The sequence below is a fragment of the Chiroxiphia lanceolata genome, chromosome 2 (genome assembly GCF_009829145.1).
Source record: "Chiroxiphia lanceolata isolate bChiLan1 chromosome 2, bChiLan1.pri, whole genome shotgun sequence".
In the NCBI taxonomy this organism is placed as follows: domain Eukaryota; kingdom Metazoa; phylum Chordata; class Aves; order Passeriformes; family Pipridae; genus Chiroxiphia; species Chiroxiphia lanceolata.
This window is the reverse complement of record NC_045638.1, coordinates 10,395,514-10,421,198: the sequence shown is the minus strand read 5'-3', so window position 1 is coordinate 10,421,198 and position 25,685 is coordinate 10,395,514. Positions and strand designations below refer to the sequence as shown.

The window sequence follows — 25,685 nt, the reverse complement described above, 5'->3', positions numbered from 1 at the left end:
GAAAACCAGTCTAAAATGTGGCATGCCAATACTTCTTGAAAATGCAAGCTTTGACCAAAGGCTTGCTTACCACATGTTTTCCATCTTCCAACAAGTTATTTAAATGTAGTTGTTATGTAATTTAAGAAGAAAAACCTTAAATGCAATTATCTGAGGAAGAGAACTGGACAGTCAGAACTTCTTAAGCCCACACTCTAAGGCATTTAATACTTTTTCGGCTGGAAACACCTGCCCATGTTTTGCATAAATGTAAGCTTCCATTCACTTTTCAACAATTATATACGTGGCTAGTGTTGGAGAAGCAGAGAAATAACTCAAGGGCAAAGCAAGATGTCTGGTAAGTAACATATACTGTACAGACCAAGAAATCAACATTTTAGTGACCCCTATTTAAACAGGCAGCAGAAGGTGTCTTGCCTTTTCTAGCCAAGGCAAGCCTCAGCCTAACTGATTAAACATAAGTATATGTAGACACTGATGAGCAGGTGAGACTCTAAAGAGAAGAAAGTGCTACAGAAATTGATGGAATCAGACTGGATTTGAGGACATTATCTCTACAACACTTACTTCAAAAGTTCCCTGCAAGCTGGAATAGTTGTAAATATGCAACAGCAGCCAGATGTGACTGGGATGCCAGATGGTATATTATGTGTGTATCAAACATTAAAATAAATACAGCACATTTCAAATGTGTGATACATTATTTAATATATGAAAAGAAAACCATAAATATTAAAACATTATAACAATTACAGTGTAGTTGCCAGCATAATAGCAGCATTGTAATGCTTTACTCTGTGCCTGGAAAAAGGAAATCCTTCTTAGTACTGTATCAGAAAGGCAAATTCTTAAGGAAGGGCCCACATGGGATACCTGAAATCAGTACTCTAGTATTGGCTTGTTTGTTAGACATGTTTCTGATTTCACTGTTAAAAGTTCTCCCATTTTTCTCAATTCAGAATTATTAATTTCCTCTATGGTCTTCTCTCACAGAAACAAATGGATAGGATAATTTCACTACTCAGATATTAATTCCAGGAATGTTTTATGACAATAGCAGCACAGGAGCACTGAGAAAGAATCCCAATATTTTCGCAGATGGTTTTATTAAATAGCTCTAACAAACTTATGGTTTTAATGCTTTAAATGCTAGTGCTACAGGGTCGACTTGTACACAGGGGTGGAAAGCTAAGAAATGGCAATTTACTCTTTTCAAGCATTTCTAGAACAGATACCAATTTTGGGATACACTGAATGTAACCACCCTTCAGATTACATGGGAACACCAGTCCAAATAAAGCACAGCTTCTTTTAAGGCTCTAGTGTTGTATGTCTGGCTATGTTCAGTGAATACAGACAAAGCACACAAGACCAGAATCAGATCATTCTCAATGTGATACTTGCAAAATTATGCTTATCAAACTTTCTAGAATAGCTGCAACTATGTCAAATATATATTTACAACAGTATATACTTCATACTTCTGAGCATTCAAGGAACAGATAGAGCACAGTCTTGAAATGGAGGACTATTTTTTAAATCCAAATATCAGTTTTGAAAGATAAATCAAATTCATCTTCAAGAAATATAATATTAATTTTATGGCATAAAGCATTAATAAGATCTGATTTGGAATTCTGTCTTCTGATCAGACATGCTCAAGAATGATAAATCACAAGTGAAACAGAAAAAAATTGTTAAGTGTTAACTAGAGAATGTAGAGAGAAATGTAAACCTATTGAAAGTCTAGTCAAAGAAAGGTTGAGGGCAAGTATATGAGTGCTCTTTATAAATATATCATGGGGTAAAAGTAATCAGAGCAAAAAGCATCAAGCTCAAGGACAGTGTTAGCACAAGAACAAAACAGAGCAAAATAAACCTGAAGAAATATAGTCTAAAAATGCAGAAAAATTTACAACCTTCAGAAGGTGAGGTTCTGATCAAGGTGAATGAACAGAAGCGAAGTATCCAACTGACTACAACAGAACTTGAGGAATTTAATAAAACCATTGTAATGAGACATTTACCTGAAATTGCAGGTAACAGATCTCAATGATATCGTCAGGTCCCTCATCTTCTGTTCCTCCCTTTCTGCTACATTATAGTTAATGCTACGTATTTTTGAGCTAAACATTTTAATGCAAGCTACTGCTATAGTTAGTTTCATGTTTTTCTTTCTATGAATTCTAATCCCTTGAGGTTTTTTTTTTTAATTATTCAATTATGAGGAAATATGTACATGCAATAACCTAGTCAAAATAACAACAAAAATAATGTGTTATGTCTGACTATTCTTAGAAAATCTCATAAAGCATTACACTAAAGATATGAAAGAGCTTTTGCATATATAGCATACATATATATAGTTAACTAATAGCACTTCAACAGAGCATGTGAAACAAAGATGGAGATTAATTAGTGCAGTCAATATAACATAAATAGGAGTTAGGAATGCATTAGAACAACAATCAGTTTTATTACATATTTATCACACATTATGTTAATGAAGGAAAAAAATACATTTAGATAGGACAACATAAAAATTGACCACGTTAAATCGAAAGATTAGTTGGTTAGTATTTTAAGAGGCAGAAGTATTTGTAAATAAGGGGGCTAAGAATAACAACAAAGAACATGTAAAAGTTTAAGAAAATATATACTCAGGGAGAGAGATTGTAGAACTGCTAATTCCACCAATAATCTTATCCCTTGATTTTTAACTCACCAGTATTAATTCCAATTTCCTGAATTATCTCCTTTTAAAATGGAAGAAATTATATAAACTTTGAATTTTCACCTGAATATCTACTTAAACTCACTTCTCTTTCTCAAAGCCAACTGGACAACTCCCCACTATTATGTTATGTTTTTTTTTTTTAATCGGGACCTTGCAACTCACTAATAGAAATCTATTACAGCACAGTGCTATTCCTCCTTTTTCTTGCCTCTTTCTCCTCACCTCCCTCCCACCTTTATTTAGTCCTTTCAACTCAGATTTGAAAGAATGGTAAACCTTTTTTTCCATTATCCCTAAAATTCTTTATGAATTAATTTCTAGCAATGACAGAACTAATTGTAGACACTTTAGCCTGAGGTCAAGCTACTCAGTAGTTTTATTTTGCCTCTTTTGAAGCAGTTTCAGATCTTTTCCTGACAGTTAATTATTGATTGCTAAAGAGATTATGTCATGTTAGGTCTTAGTCTTTGCTTTTTGCAACAAAATACATTTTTGAAGTCAAAGTAACTTAAATACAAATTTTATTAGCATCACGGAGAAAAAAAAAAGGTTGTTAGAAGACATGATTGAAAAGTTCCACATGTTTGGTTTTCGAATTGACTTCTCCAGGCTGAACAATTAAACAAACAAGCAATGCTACAGGCACAGGGCTCAAACAGAGCCATGATGAGAATAAGCAACGATCATGATTACAGTAAACGGGAGCAGAATCTGGGATTATGAGAGCAGTGTAAGCCAACACTATTTTTCAAGTCTTTCTTTAATTACCCAGTATTAGCGAGATTGATTTTAGCCCAGATATAAAGAGAGGGTTTAGTGGTTATTAACTAAGAAAACATAGATAATCTAAAAATTATGCAGAAGAGTGGCCTTGGCAAAAAACTAAGAATGTTCTGAAGACCTAAGATTAGGCTTCAAAACAGGGCCTATAGCATCTAAATAAATGAAATACATTTCCAAACTAACTGGGAGATTTTCGTCTTTAAACAAAGTACAATCTTGTAGTAAATTACAAACACATTACGAAACAAAGTTTACAGTGTCTTCTCTCATCAGTTTGTTTCCACTGATTTAAAAAAGCAAACAAACAAAAATATACTAACAATATGCAATACTTTCTTCTTTTACAAATAATCTACTACTAAAAATTCCCAAATAAACATAAGATGGTCCTAATTCTCCTTAAGTAGTGTTTGCTCTGGGTCCTTATTTGACAGCATAAATCCTGAAATATCTTTGGTTCTGGCTGTGCAACAATGCTCCTCAAGCAGATGTGCAAGCTGGCCCAGCACAAAAGGGTAGTAACTACATTAAAAATGAGCCTGCAGGACTCAGGTGGGACACCAACAGACAAACAACAAAGTTACACCTCCCAAAACGTTCTAGTATAATTCGACTCTTCCTTCCAGTCAGACTGCTCAGATAAGCAACATCAAACCTAGAACACTGTAGCCGTGGCATTGCAAACACCACGTAGTGAGCGAGTTCCAAGTGTCTAGAACAGCTTTCTGAAGATCATGCTAGAGAAAACAGGCAAGAGGCGGATCAGTATCTGTGTGTAATCTTTTAAAACAAATAGTTTTTACACATGTATTTTTATTGCCTCTCTTTTATAAAATCTGAATATGCCATAGACAGTGATATTTCCTCATAAAAATGTCCCAGCCTTTGCAAGTTACCCAACAGAGAGTTATTGATTTAAGACAGAGTTTAATTTTCTGAAGTATTAATTGTTTCTGTTCTTAGAGTTTCACTGGCACGTATTATTCAGGAGGAATTCAGGAGTGGAACATTATACAGATATTAGTTTGACGAGAATTAGATATCCATAAAAGCTTGTAAGTTTTCTGCTTCTTGTATGTGAGCAATCAAATAATAAGGTAGTCATAGTGCCCTAAACCTTTCAGAAAACATCAGATAACTCTGGGATACACAACGAGGTGTCTCACCTCTAGGTCATCTCTTTGAATAAACAGTTAAGAATGGAAAATCAGTACCATCTGAACATCTCATGTCTGTTTGGTAGCCAATATGCAATATTCAGTAGTGTCAGTTCAATTCCTAGTGGAGTACTTAAAAAAAAGTTCTAAAGTTCCAATCCATCACTCTCAAAAGAAATCTCAGCAGAGAAAAACATGGATATAAAGAAATGGTGATTCACACCAGTGTTAAAAACTCCCCAGGTTATATATGGAAATTATGTTCCATACACAATCCAAAGATGAACTGGCAATCTTGGTTTTCATAACAGTTCACGAAGTTAATTTATTAACACACCCAGTGACAATTTCAGTTGTTGAAAACACAATGGCTGGTCTTCTCATTCCCTTCCCAGTGTTTTCTCCAGCCCCTATTTTGCATGGGGCACAACCTCTCTTCCCCACCTTCTTGGTCCATCTTTCCTACAGCATATCAGTCATGCAAGCAGTCCCCAGTCTTGGGATTCCCAGTAAGGTCACAGCTTTGCAACTGTGCATGGACTTCCAAGTCCGTGTTTTCCATTTCATGTGCATTTGTGTACTGATTTTTACATGGGGAAGATGAGAGATGCCTCAACATAGAAGTGTTTTCTAAACACTTCTTCACTGTTCCATGTGCCTGCCCTTTTCTTGATTATTGCACCCCTTCTCTGACATAATTAGCTTAAAGCCTCTGTCACAAGGTTAGAAGCTTGTTCTCAGTGTTCTTGTCCCACTTCGACAATCCTGTTCCTGTTCAGCAGGCCTTGTTCCTCAAAGAGGACCCACCAGTGAAAAAAGCCAAAATCCCTGGCTGTGACACCACATCTGCAGTCAAATGTTGATCTGAAAATTTGCCTAGTCCTCCTTGAGCTTTCCTCTTTACCAGTAGGACAGAGGAGAGCACCATGTGGGCACCGTGCCCTTCATCCTCACCAGAACTCTGTAGTCACTCTTTATACACTCCAGGTCACCCTGATACTACCACTAGTGCCCAAATGAATGAACAACAAGGGGTAGTAGCCTGAGGGAGACTCTCTGCAGTCTCTTGGATCCAAGTGCCTGACAAGCAACAAACCTCCCAAAACACAGTCAGGTTCACAGAGGAATGCCTCCACCTCCTAGGGGAGACACTCTCCAGGAACTATCACCTTCCTTTTCTTCTTCACCTTGGCTAAGGTGCACCTGCCTCTGATGACTCCTATGACAAGAAGTCGTCTTCCTCACCTCTTCTCCAGGAGTTAACTCTCCATGGGCTCTTCTCCAGGGGATAACTTTCTCAGAGATCATCTGGGAACTGGTGTGGGTTAGCTTATGCTAACCTCTGCTGCAGGCTTTTGCTTCTGTCAGTTCCAAAAGAGCAGCCAGATGCTGATTGCAATCAGTTAGCCCCTAAACATCTTCTCTAGAACTGCTGATCAGGGAGCATCAAGCACCAATTCAACTGCAAGTGGGCAAGAGCACAATAAACAGAGGCAGCCCAAAGAGTCACAGCCCTATCCAAACTACTTCAGAAGAATTTAAGAGCCATAAAAAAATAATTAGGGAACAGTAAATTCCCTCTTAGATGAATAATCAGAGTGTACACTAATGAACACTATGAAACATTACCCAAACATATAATGTGTACCTGAGAGTACATTGATAATGCTCCTTACAAACATTAAAATTCATTCACAGCTTTAACAGCATCTGGTTTAATGCTGAATGTTTTGAGAAACTGAAGTATTACATAAAATTACACTGCCCTCCATAAAACAGATTAATCCATAACTATTTAACAGAGAAAATTCACCACCCAGTGAAGTTTTCTAATAAGGTTCCAGAGGAACCTATACTTAAGCAGGTGACAGGTCTCCTAAAACACAAGCCATAAGTCCAGTCAAAAGTTGGGCTTAATAGTAAATTACCAAATAAAGTTCTTTTATCTATAGTACATACAAGGTCAGAGCATGTGAACATAACATTTCAGTTTGGCCCCATGATCTATGAATCTACAAACTAACTGCAGTGAAATAAAACACCAACATTTCAGCATACTGCCAATATGCATAAAATATTAAAATCAATGAAAATACCAAAGCGTCTCTATCATTATTCTGTGCATTATATATTGATATAGTGGCCAATAACACTGACTTTATTATAACAAGTTCCTGCTGTAATATATTTAAGGGGAAAAATAAAGAGCAATAAAGCACTCTTTTGTGGACAGTTTCTCCCTATGATATAAGGAATTAACAGCAAATAAATCATGCATTGACCTGTGGATATCAGTAAGCACTCCTGCAATAGGAAAACTAGTCAAAAAAAGATTTTTCTTTTAATCTACAGCTTTCATTCTGAGTAAGAAACCTTCTGTAGTTCTCTCTGGGAACTAAACTGACAGAGTGGTAATTTTTAAACTCAGCATGCAGTTTCAAAACAGTTTTAGCCTTAAACCTCAGCTTAATGAATGAAGTGAGGACGGTTTTTGCAACTCCTACCTTTTAAATGTTGCACTAAGGATCCTAACACTCTTCTTTGAGAAGACATTAGCATTTATCTTGGTTCATAAAAAGCAAATTATAAAGTTAAGCCATAATAAAACCAATGCAAAATAAAACCCAAAACAAAACTAAAATAAATATTTACAAACCCATTTAGCTCTCTGAACCATAGCGAGGAACAGTGCAGGAGGAAAAGAAGAGATCATTACAGAACTGACTGGCTTAAATGCTGCGAAACCTTCCCTATGGTTGCACCACCACTGCCCAGTTTCTAGCTAAAATAAGGCTAGCATTAAACCAGATAAAAAGCAGAAAATTACACTTGTGATTCCACTTCTGTAATAGCAAATGATCAGAAATTAAAACCACCTATCACTAACTTACTGATCAAATAAATTTTTTTAAAAGGTGTATTTTCCTTAAAACAAGCATTTCATAAAAATTACTGTTATTCAAATAAAGTTTTCTGAGTTTGTCTTGTCTCCAAACACACCACAGAAATGCTGTGACAGACTAAAGTTACCAGATAGGAGCATACTCTCATTTTTTAGGTATCAGACGAAGATTTTATTTCCTCTTTCAGTGCTTCACCATTTTTTTTCTGCATTTCATTGTGCACTATTTCTATTGCAGTTCTGCATGAGTGACTATGAACTATTTAAACACAGTGAAGTGCTAAATTACTGTAAACACTTTTGATGGCAGATGCTGATATTTTAAAATGGTACCTGGTGGACCTGTTTCATAATTATTTATAACAAGCAGGAATGTGGAAGAACTGTTCTAAAGGGATTTCAGCACTGCAGTTTTCTCATGCTCTGTGAAAAGTGGTTGCCTTCAATAAATTAACATACTAAGTTCTTGTTTCTTCCATCCTGGCTTGTGATAAGGGGTATACACCCCCTAAGGATTTATGCACTAAAGCTAATTTGCTCAGTTAAACAGCCTCAAAATCAGTACTGCTCTGAGCTTAATAATCTGCTACAGACTTATAAAGCATTCTAAAAGAATAACTACTCGTTGTTGAAGTAACACTCTCTCCTAATTTCACAATACAGCAAATTAAAATAATGTAACTGAAACTGAAGGATATACAGACTTCTGGAAGAGAGGAAAAGTAAACCATTACACTCTGCAGTACATTAACTGCTCTGTTGGAGCAAGTAGCTTAATTTTTCTTCATTTCCTTGGAATCAACAAGCAAGTCTCTTGGTAAATAAATAAAGGGAGTGGTGTTGCATATACAACTATGGACTACCATTCCCCTCCACTACAAAGCACTGGTATCTGTGCCTGTTTGGAACCACAATCCCCACTGTGCAGTAGAAACATTTTCTTCTATCCAGAACCACAGTGTCAAGGAAGTTTCAAGAAATCTGATAATATCATAACAAAGTTACTAGAAAACACAAAAAAAGTAAGCAGAGGACTAAAAGGCCAGGTTAATAAAGAAATTAGTTATATTAATGGCAAAAAATGCTGCTCTAGTCAGTACTTTTCATGTATTTCTTGATAAAGAAAAAAAAAACAAGCCAACACTATCTCACATAATATACCCCAGCCTTTCCAAAATATCAATTTAGAAATTTTTAGAAATACAGCTTATTTAGAGTACATACTTCTACATAAAGTTGCTGCATATTATATGTTGCTATACATAATATACAGAACCTATAATATCTATTGTACTACATGCATGCATCTATCAAAAGGAGATGCAATCAGCTCTTCAAATGGGAGAATTGTTCATTTTGCTCTGGCAGAAACAGTTTGGTTGAGGTGGAATGTGCTGGAGAGAGAGAAGTTTGTTCCTTCTGTAGAAGTAACTAATATGTGCATGGTGGAGTCAGGACAGCAAGCTGTGAGCCTGCATCTGAAATCAAGAGAGGGATTTCAGAGAAAACAAACAGACCTTAACAAAAGCCTCAGAAGTATTGAACAGAGATATTTTTCCCAAAGACCAAAGAAGGATAGCGAAGAGCTCACTACAACCCAGAAAGGCACTAAAAATTGATGGTCAGAGAGGAAGCACGAGAAAGAACCTATTTCAAGGACCCAACATTTCCATTTCTCCTCACTCAGCAATACTTCTGTATTCTCTTTTACAAGTTATCTGGTTGTGTCTTCTGGTTTTGCATGGTAGTAAAAATTGACATACATCAAAAACCTGGTGTTCAGGATCTTATCGTGTAGCATTTCTTATTTAATTATTTCCATAATTGGTTTGTAGACTTTGGCACAAATACATTAAAAAAAAAAAAGTGTCTGTCAAAGATATCTGCCTTGATTGCAAAACACATCAGGTACAAACAAGTCCCATGGACACAACACCAGCACATTGTGACTTCAATCCAACAAAAGAGAAGACTCCATTAACATGTAAATAATTCTAGAATAAAAATATATTATTCTCTTAAAATGCATTCTTATGCTATGTTTATTATTTCATTTCTTAATTTTTCAGGCAACACAGTCCTAAAAAAGATTGATTTCAGTTTTTTCAGAGAGGTGCTACATTTTGCATTTTTAAATAGCCCTCAGACAGGGAAACCTGCCGACTCACAAAGCCACCTATGCCACACAAGGAATGGGTTCCACACAGACTAAAAGCCTTTTTTTGCAAAAAGTCAACTTCTTACGTGAGCATTTCTGCTGCTGTAGTTCAATAGGTAAAATGTCTATTTATATGCAGCAAACTGGAGCCTCTTGACATAAGAGCCTAGGTGCAATTTTTTCCTTTATTAGGCTCTGCTCAAACAACCATTATAAAGGTATGTGTTATGGCTCTCTAGGCACAGACTGCACCATGACCTGAAAGAATTGAATCTCTTTTAGTTTTATATTCTAATTTTAGTCCAAGGAGCCAAGTCACACATCATGGAGCTGCGTAAAATGCTAATAAAAAAATTAATAATTTAAGCTTTTCTTCCATTTTGAATGTAGACTTAATATTGTAATAATCACCAAAAAAAGCAAGAATGTAACTGAGAAGTAATGTGCCATTGCATACATTACAATGGCCCAACTGTACAATTTAATCATAAAATTCCTTGTTTTCCTTTTAAATAATAAAATTTAGGATGTAAGTAGAGATATCTAAAAATACATAAAACAAGGTTTGACAGTCACACTCCAAACAATAAAGCTTTAACAAATAATATCAGAAACTTGTTTGATTTTTTTCAAGTCATAACTTAAGCAGTTTGTCATCTTTATCTTGCTATCTCTAAAGGCTTAGAAAGGAAATTATGGAAGAATTCTCCAGAATGGCACAAATAATGGGAAATGAATTTGGAAACTGTCCTTTTGTGTTCCGATAATGTGCATCTCTGCTGGGAAAGCATTCTGTAAATATGTCTTCTTGGTAAGTCTTACACATATAATAAGTTATGTAAGCTATATATAGCTAATGGTCAGCATTTTCCCAAACTATTAACATACAGTGGCACACTGAATATTATGCTTACACAGTTGGTTACGCTTTTGTTAAAAATTAATTTGGTTTACTTAGTCCAGGCTGTTGTTTGGCTTGAAACAAAACAGGTAGATACTTAGAACATTCCCTTAGCATTAGCATTGAGTTGCACAGAACTTGATTATTCTGTTATTCTTTTTTAAACACAATAGCCAACATAAGGAAACCTCACCAAGAGTCATACTTATAACTACATGTTGATTTGAAATTGAATGATTAAAAACAATTTCCATGTCAAGCTGTAGGTCAGAAGAATGTGTCATACACTATTTCAACCCCTAAAGCCAACTGTCTGTTTGCTTCAGTAACAGAAACGTGAGAGTGAATTCTGGCTCTTGTCATCCTATGATAAGTTTCTAACAGACTAACACTTGTCAGGGGAGTGATAGCTGATTATACAGGAAAAATGTACTGGAGAAAGGTGATGAGCATTCTGTGAAGGAAAGATTTAAAAATCACACCAGTCACTATAGCTCATGGCAGAGTAATTCTCCAGTTTCGTGTTTTAATTTATCACAGCGAAGTATCCAATACCAATTTTATCCAACATTTCCCAGTAGAATACTTGTAATAAAAAAACATGGCACAAGCAAATGTATATGAACTTTGATATATCTAGTAGCAAATTAACTACAGTAACCTTGCTACTACTGTCAGTCTATATTTAAGAGTATGGATGCTCTCCCATGCCACGCTCACAGCCTGTACAACCAAGAGACATGAGAGCCTTCAGGGAGCAGCCTGTACTCATTGATTTTCCACTTACATCTGACACTTCAGAGTAGCCTGGAGTCTCTTCCAAAATGGGTCACCTTTCCTCAATACAGAGTGATCACCTGCTCATTGAGAGCAGGATACATTTGACAGAGAGCTTTGCTTTCTTGAGCTCCACACTGCAGCAGAAATTAAATACATGTTCTACATAATACAGTGCATTACAAGTGTACGTCTAAGTAGAGGTAACAGAGCCAGATCCCACCCTTTTTCTCGTGCTGAGTATGAGAAGAGGAATAGAATGAGATGAGCAGACCTGACATGGCTTGTGAGCAACTGGAGCAGCTCTTATTACACACCACTCAAATACACCTAAAGGACCCAAACTGTAGGAGTTAAAGTTGGCTTTCAGTGATGCTGAGCACCCTCAAACAACATGCAAAGCTCTAGTTATAAAAGACCTTCCTCCAATAGGTGCAGAGCAACTTAACTCAGGTAATAGTGATTATTATCTATATTTAACACTGACTGAAGCCATTCAGTAGATTAAAGGGCTACATCTTAAAAAGTATTGAGTTCCTAAACAAGAGTTTCAAAACAAGAACTGAATGACCATGGTTGGTTTACTATATTTGCAATTACCACACAGAGTAAGACACACCTCTGTTAACACACTACTATAATATGCACACAGAATCAGATACAATGTAAATCAATCTCCAAATTAAAATCTGTCCACATTTAAGAAACATTCTGAAGATCCTGATTCCAAGCAATACAAAAGGGAAAGAACAAATAGCTTGATCATAGATTACCTAGCAACTTTCACATGAGAATTATATAATTTGAAGTTCATTTTCAAATTACTTAGACTTATTTCAAGAATTAGTATCAAAAATTTTTTTCCATTTTAAATGATAAAAGTTTTCAATCCTCTGATACTTCTTTCTAAGCAATTTTAAGTAACAATAATTCAGAGGATGGCTGACTGGATCAAACACGACTCTACTGTTTTATTAAATCATGTATCAAGCAATTTGATTCAGTATGGCTAAAAAACAGCCCATGTTCACAAAACTAGCAATTGGATTTCAACTAGCTCATCCATGACCAAAACTAAACTACTCTGAAGTTTTAAATAAATCATATTGAATTCAAAGCAAGACATTACGCAAATGTGAAACAAAGTTGGAGGTATGGAGATATAACTGCCTATTAAAATCCAGAATGTTTTTTTCCACTTCACAGCTATCTCAGTAATGATATGTTTTAGCTGTAAAAACAAATTGACAGGACTGGATGAGCTCCTAGATACAAAAGTTCTCCCTAGCACTACTGGAGAAATGTTAACTGCATTTACCATCTGTGAAAGAATGATAATGCTTGTGTACAGTCCTCACAGGGATTTCTGTGAAGTTTAATTAATATTTTAATATGTTTTGTAGATGAAATACTCAATAAGAGCACAGCTCATTCATTTAATTTAGGAAAAGTAGAGTACTTCACAACAAAACCAAGAAACAATAATTGCAATATGATTACAAAGAAGGAATAAGATTATAAAATTACATACTTAAACCCTGTGTAATAGTTAAATTGCAGCTTTCAATAAAAATTCCACTGTTTTCTTCATTCTGATGGGTTTAAAACAACTTTCAGCACTTTGGACATTTGAAAGTATCTTTCCTTAAGTTTTCAGGTATAATTTATAACCTATAAATCAGGTCTAGTCACGGGTCTTTCCCAAAGCGGTGAATCCTCACTCAACTTTCTGCTCAACAGACAAAAAACTGCGTTCTTGACTTCAGAGCAGGAGTACTCCCTCAATTCCATCTATACCAGAAAGGAACTTATTACATTCAGTAGGACTGGTAAAAATCAGAGTTTTTTGTCAGAATCGACCTCAAGAGAACACTGGATTTGAAAGAATGATGCTTGCAAATTGAGAAATTCCACCTGCCCAGTTGGTATAAGACACCTGATCGAAGACTGTCATGTCATGAACAAGATCTTCCAATCTGCTTCCTCCAACTAGCACTGCATCTAATCCACTTCATGTTGCATAAATATTGACTGATGGCTGTGGTCTCTTCAGGGTGTGCAGTAGGTGAGGATGAGGTTATTGCTGTTTGCACTTGGATCTGCATTCAGCTTTTCACTGATGTTAGAAATTACTAGTGAAGAGCAACTCAGACTTCCAACACTGTAATAAATGACAGAAAGAGGATTTTCCCCTCTATCTGATTTTTAATCAGCACATGGCAGCACAAAATCTTGTGCTAATGAAGTATAAATCCATGGCGATTTCCTAACTCTCAGCACACGGTGCCAATCTTCCAACACATTAACTGGAGCTTGGGCTCTTTGTAATCCTGGTGATATTCTGTTTAGTTCTATTACATCAATTTAGGATGATTACTTTATAAATTACAGGCAACAGAACATGTAGTACGCAACGTTTACCATTTTAATGCAAGCATGCTCTTTCTATTTAATCCTGTTGTCAGCCATGCTTTCAGAGCATTTTCCATTCCAATTTGTGGAGTACTACCTTGTAACACAGACATTAGTTGATTCAAAAGAAAGTTTCAAAGAAAGAATTTGTCCATTATTATTATTATCTCTATGGAGATAACACATCTTAACCAACAAACAACTTCCAAAACATAAAAAACACAACTATGAAAAGTGTCAAGGATTTTATGATTGTAGTTAAAGATACTAAACTACTGAAAGAAGGATCTGTCAATTTAAGGACATTAAAGTGACATTGAAACTCTTTATTATTACATCAGAAACTCCAAATTATTTTCCAATTTTTTTGGCTTAATGAATAATAAAAAAAATTGGGTTTTATTTCCTGCCACCTCAATTTCAGTGCTGCATAACATCATGTGAGGAGCAGGGGCATTTATATAAATTGAAAAGTGGTGTCACGCTAACATGTAATAGTATTCATTGTATAGGTCATATTAGAAGTAGATGAATAATGTCATAAGGAGAAAAGTAAGAAGAGCTAAAAATAAAACTAAATATTTCACAGAAATTTCAAAGAATATTCTGAGTTGGAAGGGACCCACAAGAACCAACAAGTCTAGCTCTTAAGTGAATGGCCAACACTGGTGTTATTAGCCCCATGCTCTAACCAACTAACTGAGCTAATCTCAGGGTTAAATACTGAGTATTTCTCAATACTTCTTCATAAAGGATAAAGAAGCAAATTTCCCCTTAAAGAAATTTAAAGTATATTTTCAGTGGCTCAAGGAAAAATGAAAAAACTATTATCTACAGAGACTGCTAAAGTTAAGACAGTTGAAGAGAGAAGACAGGCAGCATAAGTCAGTCTGTCCTTAGCTATCTATCTTTGTTCTCACAAATCTTAATCCAGAAAGATTGTGAAACAAACACAATTTCTGCATTTTAGGGGACTAGGTACTATTAGGCTTCTTTAAAAACATATTGAAAAAAATCACACAAAAGGAACAATTTAAAAAGAATATTTGAGAGGGGGAAAACATTAATCACTGAGTCTCACTGGGCTAGCAAGCAGAAGAGAGGCAAGGGAAGAGTTCCATTCAGGAAGAGAGAGAAGAAAATTACTGTAGAAGAATCAGTAGCTGGGACTACAAAGGAAAACTTCTAAACAAACAAAGGAAGTTAAATGTTTCCTTCCAGATCATAACACAGGCAGCACAGTGCCCATTTATCACTTGCAAGATTGAGATTCAAGAGAAAAAAATCCAAAAGTGGGTAAGAGTTTAATCACAAAGAAGCAGGCAGTATCACCTTGGAAAGCAGAAATGAAAGGGAGAAATGAAGACTTAAATAAAAGCAAGCCAGGAAGAGCAGTTACTAGAAGTATCATTCAAGAAGCTCATATATCCAAATGGAGAAAATAGAAAGGATAATAAATTCTGACAGGCTCAATGTGAAAACCACAAAGATCGGCCCAGAAGGAACTAGCAAAACATATGAGAACTAGAAATAAATCTTCCCTCAAGTACCTCCAGAGCACGATCCCTCCTAGAGGCTTTGCTGAATGAAAGGACAGCACAACAGGAGCGTGAAAACACAACAAGGCAACTGCTGCGAATCTAAGTTACTCTTCTAAATTTGTATTCAGTGCAGTTTCCCATGCTGAAATAGCCTGAGGCAGTGACCAGCTAGAACAAACAGTCTCTAGAATGGGTATCAAGTTCTAAACAGAAGTGAGGAATAACTTCTCTCAACATTCTCACTCCTACAGCTGAGTATGTACTTGGACTTCACAGCTCTAAGTGGGACCTGCTGACTCATGTTCAGTTTGGAATTATCTGCTGACTTGTTGCACTGTAGTTCCTCCTATCACCCAGACATTAAGACATTAACACATACTCAGGCCCCCTATCCACCCCCGAGGAACACTAGCCACCTGTTGGATCATGTACCACTGATCACAACCTTTTGAGACCAGTCTAGCCATTTTTCTACCCACATCTCATGGTTTTGGCTATGAGGGTTCTGGGAAAGGTCTTGCTAGAATCAAGGTGAAAAATATTCATTGATTTCTTCTTATCCCCACTCCTATCCATCTGATCAGAGAAGGATGGCCAGGCATAGTGTGCCCAATCTAAAACATGTTGGCTGCTTCCAATCACATTTTTATTCTTCATGTAGCTGGACAGAATTTCTGGAAGGACTGGCTCCATAATCTTCCTGATGACAGAGTAAAGCCAGAGAAGACTGCATTTTCCTGGATCATCTTTCCTGTCCTTTCTGAAGACAGCTGTGACATTTTACATTTTTCCAGTCATTGGGAATTTTCCCCAAATGCCTTTTGAAGGTGTTAGAGTCCAGCATCACGGTGACATCTATCCACACACTCAGCAGCCTTGGAGACATTACACCTGGTCCCATGGCCTTTTGCATGTTCATTTAGCTTATATGATCCCTGACTTGATCTTCTTCTAGTGTAGGAAATATTTAACTCCTGCAGACTCTGCCATGATATCAGGGAGAGCTGAGCAAACCATGCCAGTAAAACCTGAGGTGAAAGCAGCAGCATCTCATTCTTTCATGTAGCTTTTACTCTCCTGCCTCACTGACCACTGGAATATCAATTCCTTTTGTTTTCCTTTTGTTGCTGATGTACTTTAGAAGCATACTGTAACTCTTTAAAGTGCTAACAGTGAACTGAAGAAAGGAAATGTGATATTGAGTATTTCTCAAATCTCCTGGGAAAACAACACTCTTCTGCATAAATTTTGTGGATAGATTCAGCTCATGAAGGATCTTTTGCTAGAAAAACACTTCCACAGGCAATTCCATGAGGTTCTAATTTCAGTATATTTTTTTTTTAGGGTAAGTAGTAGTACTTCTTATTACCCATCTACAATTTTATTAAAATTGCTGCCTCCTGGTATTACTTTTTGAAAAAAAAAAGTTTTATCTATCAATTTTAAATGGAAGAGATTACTGCCAAAGAATAAAGAAAGCTTCACACCTGCCAATGAGTTTTTCGTCAACATATTTTTTACACATGTAGCCCCACTTAGCATCCAAGACTGCTCCAGTTTAGATGTAGGAATTTTCTAGCTAGCAATTTGAAAACTAGAACAATACCTCTTTGCATTTGGCCACATCATGTGCAAGAGAGAGAAAAATAAAAGGCCCCTCATGCAAAAACTCCCAGTGTTCTTTGCACTATTTGAAAGATTGGTGTTTCCTAAAGTTAAAAGGTAAATTGTGCATTCCTAATGCAGAAGAAATATTTGTCTCAGCTCATTGAACTAAAGCCATTGTTCAATAAGGCTTCACCTACATAAATATACAGTTCACGTAACACTGAAGGTCAAAAGAGATGAGATCAATCTGAATTTCAGAGGTTAAATATGCCAAATACTTATTTTAAACAGTTTTTATGAATTAATTCTAAATACGAATGCCAAAGTACATAAGAACACACAATAGGTACATTTAGAATATTCCTTATCTTTTCTCCATTCCTAATATTTAATTCCCAGGAGCTGTTTTAAGACAAGTGCAGTCCTAAGTTAGAGAAAAAAATAATCAAAAGCACAGAATATTAAGTGCAGAAAAAGTATAACATTCATTTATGCATACAGTGAAAAATATTCATAGAATAAGCTACAGACAAAAAACAGTGCTAGAAGTAGCACATGCAAGCTGGGAAAAGCATGATGGAATTCTGCTGTGCCATCCTGGATATCTTCTATGTGATAACCACTTATGACTGAGTAGAATTCAATGCATATTAATATTCTAATGCTGTGTGTTTCTTTTGCACATGATTTCTCCTTAAAAAAAGTCTATTAAATTTTACTTCTCATTTCACAACTGAATCCTTTCTTTTAATAAACATGCAAACCCCCCTTGGTTGATAAAACACTATCAATTAGTGACACCAGGGGAATGACTACACAGTTACTATGGAGTCCACAGAGCAGCAATGCATCTGAGCTTTATACAGTCTTTCAGATATACTCAGACTACAATTTGTGGAATTACACTAGCCTATATATCTTTCTAAAAGTTTGTTCCTGTCAGCAATCACCTTTCACTCTTTACAAGCAGGAATGTCTAATACATCAGTTTATAAATATCAATCCTTAGACATGTGTTCTAAAGGACAATTATTCCCCTGCAGGCAATCTACTGGTGTTTGTAGTCACAGAGGAGAAGCACAGGAATACAGAATGTACAAAAGTTACATCAGGAGAGTAAACAAGGGTCACGTTTGCACCATTTCCTCATCATATTCAGTTTATTTCACTTATATAGATCTTATTCTATCATGACCTTGTAGGTCATACACGTATTGAGAAAGCAAACTTTAAGCAAACACTTCCACAGTTATACAAAAATGGAGTATAAATGTATTTCTGATTTTAGTCCCAGGTGCAACAATGCTGGGTTTATATTTCTTGACCTTAGGAAGCCACTGTCAATTACAAATAGCTAAGGCACTGGCAGCCATCAGAGCTCTAAGCCAATTTTCTTCAGGGATAGAGGAAGATAAGATTGTTATATCTTTCAGAGGCCAAGGAAATCTTTAATTATCATCTGAATGGTGAAAGAGTTCAAAAAAAGAAGAGTCAAGGATAGAGCACCAGTTGACATCTATTTTGATTTGGATTATATTTGTGTTTAGTCCCATTTAATATGTTTGAGGGTTGTGGGTTGATGTGGCTAGCAAACAAGCCCCATCCATAAACTTGCTCGCTCTCCATGGGACAAGGAGGGAAAACAGAAAGAACAAGGGTGAGAAAACTTACAGGTTAAAATAGAGACAGGGAAATCACTCACCAGTTACTGTTGCAGGCAAAACAGACTCAGCTTAGGGCTCTTGAGTTCATTTATTACCAAATAACAAAAGCTAAATTTAAATACTGATTTAATTATTGAGAAACAAAAGAGGACATCTAAATACTTAGGGGAAAACATGTTTCCCCAAGAAATATCTTTGCCAGATCCAGTTTCTCTTCCAGGCTCACTTCATTTCAAACACCTTGCCTGGCCTCCCCCTGTTCCCATTCTCCCCTTTTTCATCCCAGCCTTCTCTTCTCCCTTGTTATTGCCACAAGTTACACCCAGCCCCTTCAGTGAGGCAAGGAGGACCACATGATGTCAGTGTCAGTGCTTAGTGATCTCTCAGTTCAGGTAAATTAAAACACAAGCAGAAATTTAGAAAAGAAGCTATTCTTTAAAAAAAAAAATAATTTACACCTCAGATTTATTGACTGAGTTCTGAAGCTGACAAAACCCACAATATTTTTATGAGAATTAAGTTAGCAGCAAGTGGTATTTTTGTGTTTTCTCTATCATATAGAACCCCTAGTAAAAAGAGCATGTTAGCCCTGAAAAATATTTTCAGTCCCCTATTTTCCAGAACTGAGTCATTGTTGTTTGCAAAATTTTTATTCCCCTGACTGCTTTTCAGCATCTGGGTCCAGGAACATACTCTGGGCCCACGCTACATGTCACAAGACAACTTGTGTGCATTTACACGTGAAATCGGACTACAGAGAACAGAAAAGACCCATGACGATTTCTGGCTGGAAAAATTAGGAAAATGGGCAGTAAATTACAGTCTCCTGTAGTTTTAGTTGTCTTGCATTGAGCATGAACAATGTTATACAACCATGCAGGGAGGCAGATCACTGACTGCTGCTTTTCTATGGCAGCTCTGAAGACAGAGTAATAATTTACACGGTTGTGCAAAAGTCAGGGAGGCTGTCACAGCAAAACAACACCATAATAATGAGGGATTTAAATTCCTTTCATTTAAATTGTTTAAGTTTTACAACAGTGAGAAATGTAGAAACTTGAATGGGTTTTCATCCATCATTAGACAGTGATTCCTGGAGAAGTCATTCACCAAATATGCAAGAGTAGAGGTGATTTTTCATCAAGTTCAGAGCTGCGTGTACGCTTTGAATAAAAAAATACCAAGAACCACTTTGTATGGCCTTAATGTATTCAAATTCAACATGACTGATGATATTCCATTTTGCCCATTGATACGGGCATTTTTATTTAAGCCACCATTATATTTAAGTGACTTTTAAGAGACATCATTGGTTTCAATCCTGAAGTCTTAATAATTTCAAAATATTAAAGTAGAAATATTAAATATTTATAACTTCTTTGAAAATTCTTGAAAGTTTCCTATTTATTTAAGGAAAACTAGGTAGTCATAGTATAGCACAGTCAAGCACGTTTCCAGAATGTAAAAAAGTACTATTTCCATGAAAGGGAAAAAACAGCCATAACAGATATCAGAGAGCCATTATCTTGTCCAATACCATTCCCTGCTTCTTGGTGACTAAGAAGTAATTTCAGGAGCATCACTCCATTTGCCCCCAAGTCACTTCATTCCAAGCACTACAACTGATTCACATCAGTTTGTCTCTGCTGATCACCGTATCCTTTTAAAACATGAGCTACTAAAAAAACCCCTGTGTTTAAGCCTGTCCCTCCACTCACATTCAGAGGACTACTTTAGTTATGGCTCAAGCAGCTTCTCCTTATTTCGGGCTGATTTTTTATGGACCCCCTTCAGCTGTTTGGTAGAGTAATCTCTAAAGGTCACATCACAAAACCATTGTTCACAGAGAGTATAAACCTCATTAATTCATAACAATTTATTTTTCTACTGATATTGGTGCACTAACTAATGTATCAGTGAATTTAATGACAAGTAGAGCAATTACAACTAGTAGAAGATGATCTACCACCTACTTCCTGCAAGATGCTATACAAAAGAAAAATCTCCTGACAAATTGAAGCAAACTACAAGGAAAATGGAAAAAATTTAAGTTCCAAAACACCTTCTTTGGAAGTAAATCCATGATTACTCTAACAACAAATATCACCCTCTTGGTTGGACTCCAGCTGGCAATTGTGACAGACATTATCCTCTAATCGTGTCATAAAACAATTACTTTCTATACCTACCAAAAAACACATGCACGTTCTAATTTTTATGTTAAGATTCTCTTGTAACGTTCATTTCAGTCTGTTTCTTTACACCAACCTTCCAGAAAGTAACTGCCATGAAAGCCACTGTTCATTAAGCCATCACTTTAAAAACTGATAGAAAAAAAAAAAAAAAGTTAGAGGATAACAGAGAAAGTTAGATCCCCTAAATACTTGCTAATTTATTTTTTTAATGTATTTATTCTTTCTTCTTTTTTTTTTTGCAAGTGCCCCATCAGTGACTGCTATTTGCCATTTGAATGCCTGAGAACTTCACATAAATCCTTTGAACTTCAATATCTATGACTGAATCAAGGTTATTCAAGCTACATTGTTTCAGTGAAGCCACTGAAAATCATCCACAACAATAGACTAGAGTTTTACAGCAATTTAGAAACAGCTTTTTTTCCTTATTTGCAAAGCAAATTATCCCCAGAAAGACCAGAAAATGAATAACCCCACCTTCTATGAAGACTATGATAATACAGTTTCTTCCTCTTTTAAAAGTGAACTTCAAAGCTAGAAAAATTTGGAAAATAACTGAGAAAAACTAAGGAAGTTTCTCTTTCAAATTTCTGTAGTCCTGCTTTCCATACACTTTCATTTTAATATATTAAGAATGCAAGAAGTGCCTGAGGATAGATGATTCTTTTTTCTATTTCAAGATTCAATCATTTCAAGCGTTACCACGTGTTCTCTTTGAAATCAGTAGAAAATAATACTTATTGTATGGAAAAGAGAAAATTCCTCTCTTAAGGTGTTTTTTTTCTAATCAGATTTCTGTACAGGAAAGCCATTACAGTGCCCAGAATGTCTTGTCTGCTGGATTAACACAGGAGGTGTTAACACAGTGGACACACTGAGGTGATAAGGAAATTAATTTAGGCTTTAGATACGCTGCCTTGTTATGGAAGAATGTCAACTGAAGATGAAAATCACTACAGAGAGAATTACATCTCTTACGGTCTTTTTAAAAATTTTTACCTCAGGACAGTCATGCTTAAAGGCTGTGATACAACTCACAAAGTTGCACTTACACACACAAACTAGCTCAGAGTCAAGGCCAAAAGATACACCTAAGATGACTCAAAAATGTGGATCTTCTATGACTGTAGAGTCTAAGAAACCAATTCAGATGTCAAATTCTGGTCTAGAGATTAAAATTCAATTACATTCATTCTACCCGAAAGGTTAAGATTTCGATTAATTTCTTCCTTCCATTTCTTTTCTAGAGGCTTCAACTCAAATCTGTGTCTTCCATCACCTGGTCAACAAATATGTTTCAAATGACCTTCTGCTAACAAGCACCAGGAGGAGAAAGTCCAGCATTTCCACTTGGGGCTCAATGATTTACTAAGATTTCATACAGCTCTCCTAATGCACAAGAGACTTTTTCTGCCTATGAGAATTATTAGCATTGAAAAAACACATAACACACATCAACTGGAAAACACACAAGCAGTTTGACTCTAAAGAGGAATCGGTGTTTTAAAAATTATGGGTTTTCTATTTGTCTGCCACTGGAAGAACAGAATCTTATTCCTTTTTAGAAGATCTTGCATGACAAACAAACCAGATTATCAGCATTTGCTGCACCCACAAATGTTTCTTTACTGTACAGAGCAGGGGCTGTGGAACCTCCCTCTCTGCACAGGAACTAAATGGTAACTTGCAAATTTGGAAAACCACCTCCCTCCCTTTTTTTTTTTTTCTTTACTGTTTTTAAATTGTGGTAGCAAAACCAAAACACTCAAAAGTTCCAATCTCAATATGTAACAACTGTCTTTATATGGCATTTATGTTCAGGCTAAGTAGATTATTTCTGTACATAAATCAATGTTTTGTTCCCAGTACAAGGCCTGACATGTCGGTTGACTTGTCTCAAACTTCTGACCTATTACCAGGTTTTAGGAGCTGGTTAATATTTCATTTATATTTCCTTGTTTGGCCAAAATTGTGCTCTGTTGTATTTAGAGGGGTAGTGGGAATAGCCTGCCTCAAAGGAAGTACCTCCTATTTCAGATCCAGAAATTTGAAACATCAACAATTAACATTATTCATTCCTAGCAGGACCTAATCACCCTTCCATTTGTGACAAAATCAAAAGTTCAGAAGTCTCAAGATACCTGCATGAGTTGTTCTTTCAAATTAAGTAATCTTTTTAGGAACATTTCAGATCAATAACAGACAGGCAGATAATGGTATCTAAATAGAGTAAATCCTTTCAGTTATCAAAAAAAAATTGAAGAATATTAAGATACAAATAGAGGGGGTTAATTTTAAGCCAAAGTCCTCATCTACATTTTCATAGAGTGCTAACCTCTGAGTGACATCTTCGATACTCCATAACTCCTTACATGAACCAACTCTATTTTCAAAAAGCCTTTTTTTAATTATACATGTATTTGTACGTGTATTACAGTGCTGAAGGTACAGATCGCGGAATGTTTTTGTAGGAACTGGGATTCTAAGATCAAAGCAGCATGTTTTGATCTGGGCCTATTCTCAGTTTGAAGAACCACACTTGATTTACAATAAGTAGAGTAAAACCTGTTCTAACAGATAAATCTCCTTACTTCAATTGAAGTTTATTTAAAATGTAATAGAACTTTTGTTGGCTGAGCAAATACAATGCTTTTACATCTTCGTAAATTATCGTGAGACAAAATATCCAGAGAAGATATATGCATTGCTATGCACTCTCAGAAACTTCTCAGACTATGTGCTGAACATTCACCTAAACAAACCTTCTTCTTCCTTTGTGGTAATAAGACTTGGATATACTTATTTCATTCTCTGTCCTGATGCATCAAACAACATAATTCTGTGTATAATTGATCTCTTCTCAGTTGTTTTCCATCAGTGATTATTTTGAGCAACTAAGAATTATATACACAGTTCCAAAGGACTTCATTCACTAAAATACAGAGTTAAAAACTCCACAATTTTAGCCTAAAGCATGGATTACGGACATATCAAGTCCCAGCAGAAGACACAATCTATTTACATAAGAAATTTGGCAAAGAAATAACACAAAATTGAAGCTGGATTAATATTTTAACACTCTTACAGAAGAGATTTATTTAGGAAAAAAATTATGATAAAACACAGTATTAGTAGTGACAGACAGAAAACTACACGCATTGTGATATAGTGGCAAGGAAACCTATGTGATTATTTGCCAGAGTAAACCAATTATTGCAATTTGCCAGAGTGTTCTGAAGCACTGTGATTGCAAAATACTAACACAGACCCAAAAAAATTATAAAGAACTTCGGACTAGTAAAAAATAATAAAAAAAAAAAGAAATCCCCAAAGAAAACCCAACCAACGAACGACCCAAAAAACCCCAAACAAAAAACCAAAATCAGCAAAGCAAGGTAGAGAATCGTAAAACCACAGGTAACTAGAAGACCATGCATCAAAGAGGGAAATGATCTGCTTAAGCAGGACCAGGAGGTAACTTATAGAAGTAGCATTTTGACGTGAAGTACAGGAGTATTTAGAATATCACTCTTTTTGATGTGTGTGTGCCTGGGGGTACGAGGTCGTAAAGTGTCCTAAATCTGAAAATTTAAAAGAAAAATTTGCCAAAAAGTAGGGTCACAGTGCAAACACCTGTGTGTTCTTTGCAGTACCTGCAACACCCAGTTTTCACCACCAGGGTCTAATCTGCAGACTGATATTGCAGCCCATCTCTCCCTTCCACTCCAATTCCTGCTGTAGCTCAGCAGCAGAGATTTACTCTGCTCCTTCTCACCTTGAAAGAAGCTGGACAGAACATTTAGGTGAGAAATGACTGAAATCTTTACAATACCTCATTCATTATGCTCCCAGCATCATATGAAGAACAGTAGCTGTGGTCACTGAAGCCTACCAATTTTAATAACAACACTGCTATAAACTATGATATAGTTTTAAGGACATGCATAGTAGTATGCCTGAATTACACCATCACTAAAAATCCAAGATGAATATGACTTCTATCTGTAACTAGGAGGATACCTGTTCATTATATTAATACAACCCCTACTTTCATTTATAAAAAACATTTTACAGGTATCATTGCTGTTAGATTTTTCATGTGTTTTAGTGCAGCTTTCTTTTTTTTGGTCCTATGGAAAAACACACACACTTCATTTAGTTTTATGCTATTTGTGTTACTATGATATTACAGAAATATTCAGTCAGACATTAAAAGGGTAATAAGACAAACACTCAGCATCCAAATTCGTGTTATATCAAGAGCTTGTTTTCTTAATTTGTTAGTTTATCCTTGCTGGATTGTGTATTTAGTAGTAGTATTTATATATATTGTACAGATGATGTATGATATATAAAAAAACATGTGCAAGGATGGACAAATTGGTAAGATATATCCTATAGAAAGCCATCATGTCCCAGATGAAAGGTTAAGTAAGTCCTCTTCCTTCTAATACTTTTACTTGTGTTGATATAATCTACACAATCTCCAAAACTCCTGTGTATTTCTTGAGTCTTAGCTCTCCATAATTTCAAGCAATCACAAAAATCAGTGGTTTTTCCTACCTTAACAGAGAAGAAAAAAATTAAAATCTTTTTTATTTATATGTACAGAAACAAATCTCTTTGTCATAAGGTCCTCAGAGAAAGGGTTATTTTCCCATTTCACTTTGACGCATGACAATAGTTAATAACTATTACCTTATGTGATCTCAATATATTTGTAGAGCAGAAAAACCCTTAACTTCTGGTTAACAAATTTTGTTTACATGTGTTTTCTTAACACATGGCTCTTTGCAAGAGCCCTTGTTTTCCTTGCTTGCAACAGAGAAATATTACTGGAAGTTCAAAAG

At 35.8% G+C, this 25,685-nt stretch overlaps 1 protein-coding gene across 9 annotated transcripts in view; it reads right to left on the bottom strand.

The window, feature by feature from the left end:
• DMD (dystrophin) overlaps window positions 1-25,685 on the bottom strand; it is a 922,945-nt gene that overhangs the window by 750,063 nt on the left and 147,197 nt on the right. The gene's annotated exons all lie outside the window — the stretch shown is intronic.